We start from the raw sequence: 12260 nt of genomic DNA on the forward strand, positions 1-12260 counted from the left end.
TGGGAAACAGAACTTAACAGAGAATTCTCAATAGATGAATATCGAATAGCAGAGAAACACTTAAAGAAATGCTCAACCTCATTAGTCATCAGGGAAATGCAAATCAAAATGACCCTGAGATTTCACCTTAAACCCATCAGAACTGCTAAGATCAAAAACTCAAGTGACACATGCTGGAGAGGTTGTGGAGAAAGGGGAACCCTCCTCCACTGCTGGTAGGAATGTAAACTTGTACAACCACTTTGCAAATCAACCAGGAATTTTCTCAGACAATTAGGAATAGCGCTTCCTCAAGATCCAGCCATACCACTCCTAGGCATATATCCAAAATATGCTCCTGTACCAAACAAGAATATTTGCTCAACCATATTTTTAGCAGTTTTATTCATAATAACTAGAAGCGGGAAACAACCCAGATATCCCTCAACGTTGGAGTGGATACAGAAATTGTGGTACATTTACCCAATAGAATGAATACTACTCAGCAATTAAAAACAAGGATATCATGAAATTTGTAGGCAAATGGTGGGAACTAGAAAAGATCATCCTGAGTGAAGTATCAAAGAAGCAGAAAGGCACACATGGTATATATTCACTTATAAGTGAATATTAGATATATAATATAGGATAAACATACTAAAATCTGTACACCTACAAAGCTAAGCAAGAAGGAGGACCCTGGGTAAGATGATCAATCCTTACTCAGAAAGGCAATCTGACATACATAGGAAGAGGGAGAAAACAGGGAACAGGACAGGAGCCTACCACAGAGGGCCTCTGAAAGACTCTACCCAGCAGGGTATCAAAGCAGATGTTGAGGCTCATAGCCAAACTTTGGTTAGAGTTCAAGTAATCTTATGAAAGAAGAGGGAAATGAGAAAGATCTGGGGGCAATAGGATTCCCTTATGGAGACCAACAGAACCAAAAATTCTGGGCCCAGGGTTCATTGCAAAGACTGATACTCCAACCAAGGACCATGCATGGAGATAACCTTACTCAGATATAGCCCATGGGAGCTCAGTGTCAGAGGGAGTTCTCTAGTAAGGGGAACAGTGGCTGTCTCTTTCACGAATTCAGTGGCTGGTTCTTTGATCACCTCCCTCTGTGGGGAGTGCAGCCGTACCAGGCCACAGAGGAAGACAATGCAGGCAGTCCTTATGAGCCCTGATAGGGTAGGGTCAAATGGAAGGGGAGGAGGACCTCCTCTATCAGTGGACTGGGGGAGAGGCATGGGAGGAGAAGAGGAATGGAGGGTGGGATTTGGACTGGAAGAGGGAGGGGGTTATGGTGAATGAACTGTAATAATCAAAAAGAGAAAAAAATAAAAATAAATTTATTAGCAACATATTTTTTATTTTCATTTTTCTGATTACTAAGGGTGTTGAGCATTTTTAAGTGTTTTTTAGCCATTTGTGTTTCATCTTTGGAACACTGTCTATTTAATTCTATATGCCATTTTTAATTGGGTTATTTGCTTTCTTGATGTCCATTTTTAAGTTTTTTACAGATTTTAAATATTAGCTCTCTACTAAATACATAATTGAAAAAAACTCTTCTGCCATTCTGCAGCTAGTTGTTTTGTACTAATCATAGTGTCCTTTGCTATACAGAAGATTTTAAATTTAAATAGGTCCCAGTTATTGTTGTTCTTAGTACCTGTTCAAAAATTTCATAAAAGAAACACTACTACAACCACAATCACATGTTCACCCTACAATGTGATAGTGGATGACTTCAATACCCCATTCTCACCAACAAACAAGTCATCCGGGCAAAAACTAAACACAAAAATGCTAGAGTTAAATGGCATCATAAATCAAATGCATCTAGAAGACATTTATAGAAAATTTAACTCAAACACAGAAGAATATACCTCTTTCATTTTTTTTTCAAATCCACTTTTATTTATTTACATTTAATTAGTGTAAATCCAGGAAGGATACAGCATCACAGAGATGCTGTGTCCAATGCCTTGTCAGGAAGGTTGCTTTGAAATTTGGCAGGAACCATGCCACTATTTCCATGGGCCCGAGTTACTTTTCCCCAAATCACTCTGGTTTTGTTTGGTTTTCCTCCAGGAGTCACTGTATTGTTTTTTTTTTTTTTTTTTTTGTTTTGTTTTTTTTTTGCTTTATACATATGAGCACATCTCTTGTCTAAGTAGAATTCAGTATCATCTCGGGCATAAACACCTTCAATTTTAAGAAGAGCTGTGTGTGTGCTCTCTTTGTTTCTGGAGACCTCGCTTGTAGCCAGCAAAACTGGCCTTGCACCACAGCCTTCAGGACATATTTGTTGCATAGAAGTCCTATTCCCAGCAGGCCTCCACAGGTGCGAAGATGGTGGACAGAATATACCTTTTTCTTAGCATCTCATGAAGCTGTCTTCAAAAACCTATCTCATATGTGGACACAAAACAAGTCTCAACAGATATAAAAAAAATCTAAAAAATATCCTAATCATATCCGACCACTACATATTGATCCCATATGTCAACAGAAGAAAATCCTGAGTTTCTCTTCCATGCCTGTTCTCTGTTGGTGTGGCTTACCACTTTGATGGTGGTTTTTGTTTGAGTTCCTAAATTTTTCGTTTTCAGTTTTAGCTTATTTTGCTTATTCTTCAGTGATTGTTTTCATTATTTTTTTCCAATGTTTTTTTTTATGTTTTCCCAGAGTTCATTAAGGGATTTATACATATTCTCTTTAAGGTCCTTGGACATATTAATGATAGCCCTTTTGCAGTCTTTGTCTTATGTTCCCATTATATTGCATTTCTCTCAGTCTAATTTATTAGGGTTCCTGTGTCTTGGCTGTTTATGACTGTGTTTTGATGACATCTTGGGTTATCATTATAGGTGATGATATCTAGTCTTCTCTTTGTTGCCTGGGTATGATAGTCCTTGTGTTCTGTTGCCATCTGTAGATCATAGGAGCATGTGGTGGCTGTTGGTTGCTTGTTCGAAAGTCCTTTTGCAGATCGGTGGGTGCAGAGAGGAATAGAAGTAGGCTATAGGAAATGGCTGAGGAGGACTTCAGGAAATAGCTAAGGGGATTCTGCTCACACCTAGAGAGAGGGGTCCACAAGAAGTTAGAAGTATGGTAGGAAAAGAAGATCCTACAAGTAGGTTGCCATAAGGAAAAAAACTGTTTGGAGAAATGTGTATGAAAGGGCTCCAACAAGAGTTGGAGTCTGCAAAGACTGAAGTTGTTCTGAGAGGAGGAGCACTTTTGAGCTGACTGTTATCAAGAGGCTGAGAATAGACAGGTAAAAATGGAAGAGGGAGGACACTGTGATTCACTTCCCTGAAATACCTACCAGGTGTGCCCGCTTGGAGTCTTGGGTAGAGAGTTCCTCAGTATCATGTTCTGATGTGAAAGAATCAGGGTGTGATAGAGGGAGTGCTGGGAGGGTCCACAGAAAGTATAGTTGGGTCCGCTCCAAGGGTTGGCAGAAGTCAGTTAGTATAGGCGAACGGGCCCCTGAAAGCAGGCTGCTACAAGGCCAGACATGAGATTCATGAATTATAATGGAGGACTGGAAGAAAAGGGAGATTGCCTACCTGAGTTTCAGCCTGATGTGGCCACTGAGTTTCCACTTAAAGTGTGTTACTAGGTTTATGCCGCTGACAAAGGCATGGAAGAAGGAAGAATGCTGGGAACTCCATGGGATTTAGTTGAGTCCCCAAAGAATGGAATGAGGATGGGAGCATAGCACCCTGCAAGCAATCTACCACAGAGCTAGGGCTGTGACCTGAAGCACTATAATAGCATAACAGAGGGAGAGTTAATTTCATTGTTAAATGCAGGAAACTTACATGGAAGCTTTATGGACGGAATTCACGGTAGTGATTTCAAAATGTTACCAGTTTTTGAAAAAAAAATCTATTTGTGATTAAAGGGATGAATAGTCTCAACAAAACTGTGGGCAGTTGTTGCTGGTATATCAAAGACTCCCAGATGTCTGTCTCATTCATAAATCGGGCCCTGCCCATCACAGCTCTTTTCTGGGACAGAGTTTAGAAGCTGAAGTCATGCTGCAGTTTGGCATTGTCGTTACTCCTTCTTGCAATACCTAAAGCCTGCCCCAGGGAAGGTAGGCTAAGCCAGACTAAATCATCTGGATACAAAATTCTGCTGCTTGTCTTAAACATAAAAATAATAGGGTCAAATGGAAAGGGAGGAGGACCTCCCCTATCCATGGACTTGGAGAGGAGGAGATGAGGGAGGGAGGGTGTGATTGACAGGAGAGGAAGGAGGGGGCTACCACTGGGATACAAAGTGAATAAACTGTAATTAATATAAAAAAAACTAAAAAACTCTATGTTCAGGAGATTGGAAGCTTTTTTTTTTCTACAGAAATCCTGTCATATTATTCATGGCAGCTCTTTCTCCTAAGGTTCTCCTATCACCAGGACAATATGGTTTGAGGCCATCTCTCCCCATAAAGCTTTATGGGGTTAGCTCATGTCAGCTCCTGTCTCAAACCCACACACATCTGACATGCCCTTCTCATCTTATTTCTAACAGGTGTGTGACTTTTACTGTATAGACATGGAGAAATCCAGGAAGATGGGATACTTACAGAGCTGAGGAAGCATTCTGTCCAGGTAAATCCTAAGGAAGCAATGAGCTTATTGAAGTTATGGAAAGGGCTATAACAGACTCTAAGGCAGCTGCAGCACCAGGGAGGCCCACACCAAGTAGTGCAATCCATCTTGCACCTGAACCACTGAGGCAGTCCCAGTTCTATGTCATCCTTCTACCTCCTATATACTCCGGCAGCACTCAGGACTATGGAAGTTCAAACAGAAGAGCGTGGTAAATGAGATCTCAAAGGAGGGTTTCCTGACCCCCCCATACATTCCAAAAAGTTAACATTCACAACCTAATTATCATTACCATTAGCCTGCTTGTTGGCTGCTGTGTTCTGCTTATTTCTTTGTCATAATTAAGGTCAGGATCTTCAGCAGAGCACAACTCTTTCGTGATGGCCATGGTCATGTCAATTCTTAAAGAAATGTCTATATTACATTAGAAGAGAACATTTATGGAAACCTGATAGTTATAAAAGACATTCGGAAACTGTGAACTAACACTCCTGGAAAAAAAGGCTTATATCTAACTCCACAAGGCTCATTTTACTGATTAGAACTTAGTGATTGTGGGGAGTTGGGTTGTTGACTATCCAGAGTCAAATTATCTTGGGCTGCCTTTACCCACTTAATAGCCATTCATTATGCTGAACCTTAAGGAATATATTACCTTAGCAGAATACCAAATTCATCAACTCAAAAGCTAACAATGCCCTCAGTTAGCATCTGAGACCTATGCATTTCCATACTTTATTTTTACATTTGTCTACTTGGTGTTTCCATCAAAGTTACTGATACCCTGACTTATGACTTGCTTGTGTTCTGTAACCAAAATTTCATGAAAAGTCTTTCTTTTTTTTCATTGTAGCATGTCATTGGGGGACACCTGAGTCTGTGTTATGGATTGTGGCTACTCAAATTTGGTTGAAGAATAAAGTGTTTCTCATTCTCCTTGTGATGAGATCTGTGTTTTATACTGACATAACATTCACTAAAATATACTGGCAACTCACTTCAGCCCATACAGCAACTTAAAGAAGGATGAAAAATTGGCACGTTTGTCTTTGTTTTGTGCCTGTCCCCTTTAGTTTGGATCAATCTCTTGTTTGACTATACACAAGCTTATTAGTCACTCAAGAACTGTCTGTCTTATATATGTCATCTCCCTTCAAAACTAAAAATGAAATGGGCTCTTTTCTAAACTTGTTGTTACTTGAAAGGTCTTAGGGTGTCCCATGACACTATTTTTATGTTCTTTTTGTCTTGAACAACAGATTGGACAAGACACAAAGCAATAACAAGGAAAGTATAACTGTATAAAAGTGAGTGAGAGCATAGATCACATTCCATGGAACAGAAACTGGCTAAAATAAGCATGCAGCTCAAAATGATTGATGTACATCTCAGGGCTACCTTTCATTGGTCCTAGAGGAAGAAGAATTGATTGTGGGCATGGTGTGTAGCACTTTCTGCTGTGCTTACTGTGTCTGTCATTTTACAAGGTGCTAATGATAGGCATGTCCAGTAATGCATAAGTAGGCAATAAATAGTAAGTACATCCCCCACTGAGAAGTTTACTTCAAGAATAGAATGGCCCCCACTATGCTTATGCTTAACCATAACTTTAGTTGTCTTGTTTACCACTCCTTAACCAAAAGCATCTAACAGTAAGCTACCTACAGAATTGGAGGTTCTGGGCTCTGCCAACCTGGAAGGAGAGGATGAGCACTGGGCTAATTTGTTCTTCCTATATTTGCCTGTCTTTAATTCCGCCTGAAAACTTTCTTTGTCTAATCCATTATGAATGAAGAAGGGAGAGAAATCCATCTTTTATAAACCCCTGGTGAGGGACATCCTTCCTTGTCAGAAATAACCCTCTCTTATCCCTGCCCTAGGGCGACAGTAATTCTGGCCTGGCCTGACATGTGTTTCATTTACTCTAGTTGTCTTGGATTCCAGAAAAATTAAAGCTTAAAATGACCAACTACCCCTTCAGAGGTGAGACTCCATCCTCAAACAGAGGAAATCCTCTTTTAGGATCCAAAGTGGCATCTCTAAAGAAACAATGACAATAAGGAGATCTAAGACACTTTTCGAAGAACTGGGGATGAAACAACAAATAACTCAGACAAGAACACAACCAGAAACTATTTAATTTTACATACCATTTGATTCTTTCAACACTTCCTCGCTTATTTAAAGCTTAAACCTCACATCAGTAAGCCGAAGACACACCTAGGGTCACTCAACCCCTTTATCTGTTTTTGTAACATATCCTCATGGACTGATCCTTCCTTTCTCTTTCCACCATTACCCACTTCTTTAATTGGCCTACGGGACAGAGGTCTGAAGTGAGCCTACTGATGCAGCTGGAGTCTGGGATTGCTGACCAGAAAACTGAGTTAAATTCAAAGGTAACATATTGAATACTTTCTCTACAATTTTGGAAATAAGACAAGTTTGCTCAATTTTATTGTTCCAACTTAATACTAATGCAGAGAGTTCAACCACCTTAAAAAGAAGCACAAAACAAATAAGAATAATTATAACAAAAGAAGAGTAAATTCAACACCTTAGCACACAGAATATTAGTGCCCAAAAGTTCTAGGGGACATACAAAACCATTAAACCCATTTTGTGCATTAGAAAAGCCACAATATTTAACAGTATTTGAAATTTATATGAAAACGCCAATTCTCTTTGATTCGCTCACAACAAGAGTTTCTAGCCAAGATATTTAATAATTTTATTTATAGGGAAGCATACTTAATAAATGTAACAAAGCAATATTCTATTCCAAACACTATAAAACTTTTACTAAATGAAGAAATAATGGAAAATGTAGACTAACTCGAAGATTCACTGTGGTTATAACATCAGTTATTTAACAGTTGATTTACAGATTCAATGTGGTTCACAGGAAATATTTTTAAGAGACTGGCAATTATTATTCAAATATTTCATAAAACACGAATGAAATAGAATAAAAAGCAATCTTTGAAAGAACGATAAATTAGAAAAAATATTACTTGTTTAATATAGATATTAGAAATAAACACATACTGATACAGTCATTTGAATTTTTAAAGTTACCTCAACAATCCAATAAGAACAGAGACTTCAACAAATGCTGCAGAGGAAAATGTGCATTGCGATAATGCAGTGGTTAAATGAGAAAAGCTTCGTTAGTCTCAGGCATTTGAACAGTTGGTCCCCAATTGGTGGTACTGTTTCTTGACGGTTAGGAGGTACAGCATTTCTGGAGGAAGGCTGTGACTGTGTGAAGCCCCTGAGATTATAAAAAAAAGAAAGCCTTGTCTATTTCCAGCTTGCTTTTTCTGTTTCAAGATGGTGGTTTAAGATGTGATCTTTCAGCTTCCCATCCCTGCCACCTGATGCCAATTACACACCAGGATTAACCAAACCCAAATCTATGCAACTTAATAAACTCATACATAGTTAAAATTGGAATTTGAAATGGCAGCTATGATGCTTCACATAAATAGAAGAAAATAAAGAAAATGGTTAAGACTGAGAATGTGTGATATTTAGCAGGGTCACACAATATAAAAAAGAAACAAAGTATATGTTCTCTCTATCTCTCTCTTTGCAGCCCCGGCCTCTAACTCATAATGATCTGCCTACCTCTGCCTTCTATGTGCTGGAATTAAAGGCGTGTGCCACCACACCCAGCCATTTGTTCTCTTTCATACACAGAATCTAGTCCATGATATATGTATATATGAAAACAGTTGTGCAACTGGGCACCATATAAAATGTAGAAAAGAAAATGAGTAAAGGAAAATGTAAGAGGATGAGGAAGTAGTGAATGCTAGTACTGATCATGAATTATGAAAGAGGAAATAGAGTTAATTGATTGTCCAGTTCTATTTTTTTTGTTTTGGTGAAGAATATGTGCATAAAATATAATCAGTACTGAAACATGATTATTTTAAATGAATAAATTACTCATTAATTCTTAGTAAGCTCCTAAAATATTTATTTAACTGTGGTGGATTGAGTGAGAATTGGCCCCCATAGGATATGTTCCTCTCTTATTCTCAGGAATAATGAGCGAGTCTGGCTTTGTTGGAGGAGATGTGTCACGAGGGTTGGGATCTGAGGTTTCAAAAGTCCATGCCAGGCCTAGACTCAGTCTAGCTCTGCCTGCTGCCTGTGGATCCGATCTGAACTTTCGGCTGCTGCTCTCCTGCCATGCTTGCCTGCCTGCCCCCACCAGGATATGGCATGCTGCAAGGGAAGGGACTAATGCTCTGAAAGTGTAAGCAAGCCCTCAAACAAGCACTTTTTTTAAAAATTGCCTTGGCATGGTGCCTCTTTACAGCAATAGAACAATAACTAAACAACTAAGACTGTCTCCAGTTCTAATTTTTGCTGTTATAATGAGCATGTACATCAAACATCCTCACTACTTATACATCATTAGTTTAAATGAATAATCTGAATTACACACACATTAATTCATAGGAAGCAGTTCAAAATATTTGTCTAACAAAAAAGAACCTGTCAATCTGTCAACATTTTCTACAATTGGGTTATAAAGATAAATAACCGGCACTAATGGAAAAATAGAGGATGACATACAAATAGTCTATGTTCAATGACAAAAAAAAAGTTCAAATCATTAATTACTAGGCAAATGAGACTTGAGATCTACTCATGCATCAGAGGCACAAGTTTAAAAGAATTGACCAAGAACAGGAATTGGCGCTACTCCAGACACCTGAAACACACAACACTAAAATTTCAAACATGCTAAAACATTGTTTTCCAGTGTCTTAAAAATTAATCATATACCTTTGATATTGCCAGTGGTTCCATTTTTAGATAAACCTTCAAGGAAAATACATAGAATGTGTACTCAGAAAAATATTTGTAAAAAAAAAAATATTTAAATAAACTTGGCAATAGCATCAAAACCAGTCCCCATACTCAAAAGGACAGCAGATAAACTTTGGTATATCCACGAAATGAGATGCTGCTCAACTATAGAGAGATCTCAGGAGTTAAGAGCACTTACTTGCTCCAGGAGGACTGGAATTTGGTCCTCAGTCCCATGTGAAGTGGCTCACTAGTAAGGAGAGCAAAGGGCTGTCTCTGTCATGAACTTGGTTGCCTGCCACTTGATCACCTCCCCCTGACTGGGTGACCTTGCCAGCCCACAGAGGAAGATCCAGGCAGTCCTGATGAGACTTGATAGGCTAGGGACAGATAGTAGGAGAGGAGGATCTCACCTATCAGTAGCCTAGGAGAAGGAAATGGGAGGGAAGAAGGAAGTAGGGTGGGACCAGGAGGAGATGAGGGAGGGGGCTACAACAGGGATACAAAGAGAATTAATTGTAAAATAAATAAATAAATAAATAAATAAATAAATAATAGAAAGGTTCTTTACAATACCTCTGAGTTCCTGAATCTGTAACATACCCTGGTGACAATGATTCCTCTGGCTTGTTATATATCATTTCTACCTATTAATTAAGTTTAATACAACAGCATGATAAGAATTTGTTTCGTGTCTTTTTGTTTGACAGTTATCCACATTAAGAGGTGTATTGGTAAGACAATCCATCACACACACACACACATACACACACACACACACACACATACTTACACCAAAATCATGATTTACATTATTTATTTATGTGTATTTACCTGTGTGTGTAATTACACATATTCTCACATGCCTGTGTAAGCCAGAATAGGGCATCTGATTCCTTACAGCTATCAGTGACTGTTACATGGGACTGAGGACCAAATTCCAGTCTTCCTGGAGCAAGTGCTCTTAACTCTTGAGCCCTCTCTACAGTTGAGCAACCACCCTCTTCATGGATATACCAAAGTTTCTCTGCTGCCCTTTTGACTATTTGAGATGTTTTGAACTTAAATCCAGACATTCTGAAGTAGGAGTCTGACTTGTGAACTCTACAGTATACTTCCTTAGAAAGGAAATCCTATGATTTTGACAAAAGTTCCCATCCATTATGGCAATTCTTTAAGGGAAGAGTGATCCCCTCATTGTGGATTATATTTTGAATTGAGACCATTAGTATCTAAGGAATTTATGCAAATTTAAAAAAATGCATGAAATGAGTTTAAGCATTTGCCAACTATGGCTGAACTTTCTTTATCTGATCAGTTGAAAGCAAAGCCAAATTCAGCAGTCCTTATTCATTAATGGCCCTGATCTTGAACTGACATAGAGATAAAGGATGATGGCAATATTAGAGAAACACTAGTGTCACCTCGCATCTCCGAGTTCCATCCTACTCATTGTTTCTTCTATCACTTAATATCTATTACAGGTGTTATTGACAGAAGGAAATGGACCTGAGCCCACCAACCAGTCCACATGCTTTTCTTTACTTGACTGTTATCACTATATTTTTGGCACAGTTTGTTACTTTTGACATATCAGTTTCTTGGCTATTAAAGTGATAGTTTTTTGGATTTGTCCAGCACTAGGGATCTGGCATTCACCAAAGCACAAACATCTTATACATCAATACTGGTGTGGGAAGGTTCACATATATTTATTTTGGAATAATCCTCTTTCTGAAATCATAAATATAAAATTCTAAAACTGATAAATTTATTGCTTTGGTATGGAAAGAAATTACCAATTCTCTCGAGTCCCCAATTTTCTCATTTAAAAACAAAGTAATTCACTGGATTCTTTATGAATTAAATAAATTTATTTTAAAGTTGTATAATGATATAAATATCCAGAATGTTATCATTCCCACAATGTTGTAACTAGCTATTGATAATGGAAGAAGGAGCTGGAAGATGATGCAGTGGTTATGAGCACTTGCTACTTTTTCCGGAGGCCAGAGTTTGGCTCCTAGCACTCATAACAGAGGGCTTGTCAAAGTCTGCTGCCCCAGCCCCACAGGATTCAATACTTCCCTTTCCTCTTTTTGGGCACCCACACAAACGTGGTACGTGCATGTGCAGACATACACTTTATTAAATATAAACTGAGAAGTTTGAATAAAATAAAGTAAAGCAAGAGGAATTACTTTATTGCATAGTCTGATGCAGAATTCTGGAGGGAAAAAGCAACATTCACATTTTCTCTCATGCTTTTCTCTGTTCCTTTGTTTTAATGCTGGGACAATAATGCAGTACAATAGTGAGACAAAGAAGACAGAGGTGATGGGGAAAATGGCACACTACTGTTCTGTTAATAGAAATGGGCATTTCTAGTTTTCGGTAAGCCTATTTTTCACTTATTCAAGTTTGATAGTGTGCTATGGTTTCATTGTCTGCAGATTTAGTATGAACACTGTGAAACTTTGATTTGCAATGCTTTAAATATATCTTTCCCCTTCTGTGACCACTAACCACAAATTTTGCAATGACTTTCAAAGACAATATCTTTCATAATCATTTTGTTGTGCCACTGAAGCACAATTTGTGGTGCCAGATGGATCTCAAATGTTCACTGAGTCACAGAGGCCATTAAGACACAGAAGTTTCCTATAACAAAAGAAGTTACATTTCATACATAACATGAATCACTGTGTTGAACTGAGAATTCCAGAGCTCAGAATGATATCAAATAATTAATTGATCCATTAACTTGCCCTTAATTTAAAAGTCAACAACTTTGTCTCACAGAATTTAGTCTAGTGGCTTCAT

General features: G+C 38.3%; 1 pseudogene; it reads right to left on the reverse strand.

Annotated features, from left to right (window-relative positions):
* Window positions 1-1916: 1916 nt before the first annotated feature.
* LOC132649596 (large ribosomal subunit protein eL33-like) lies at window positions 1917-2291 on the reverse strand (annotated as a pseudogene).
* Window positions 2292-12260: the final 9969 nt, after the last annotated feature.

This window comes from Meriones unguiculatus, chromosome 20 (assembly GCF_030254825.1).
Source record: "Meriones unguiculatus strain TT.TT164.6M chromosome 20, Bangor_MerUng_6.1, whole genome shotgun sequence".
In the NCBI taxonomy this organism is placed as follows: domain Eukaryota; kingdom Metazoa; phylum Chordata; class Mammalia; order Rodentia; family Muridae; genus Meriones; species Meriones unguiculatus.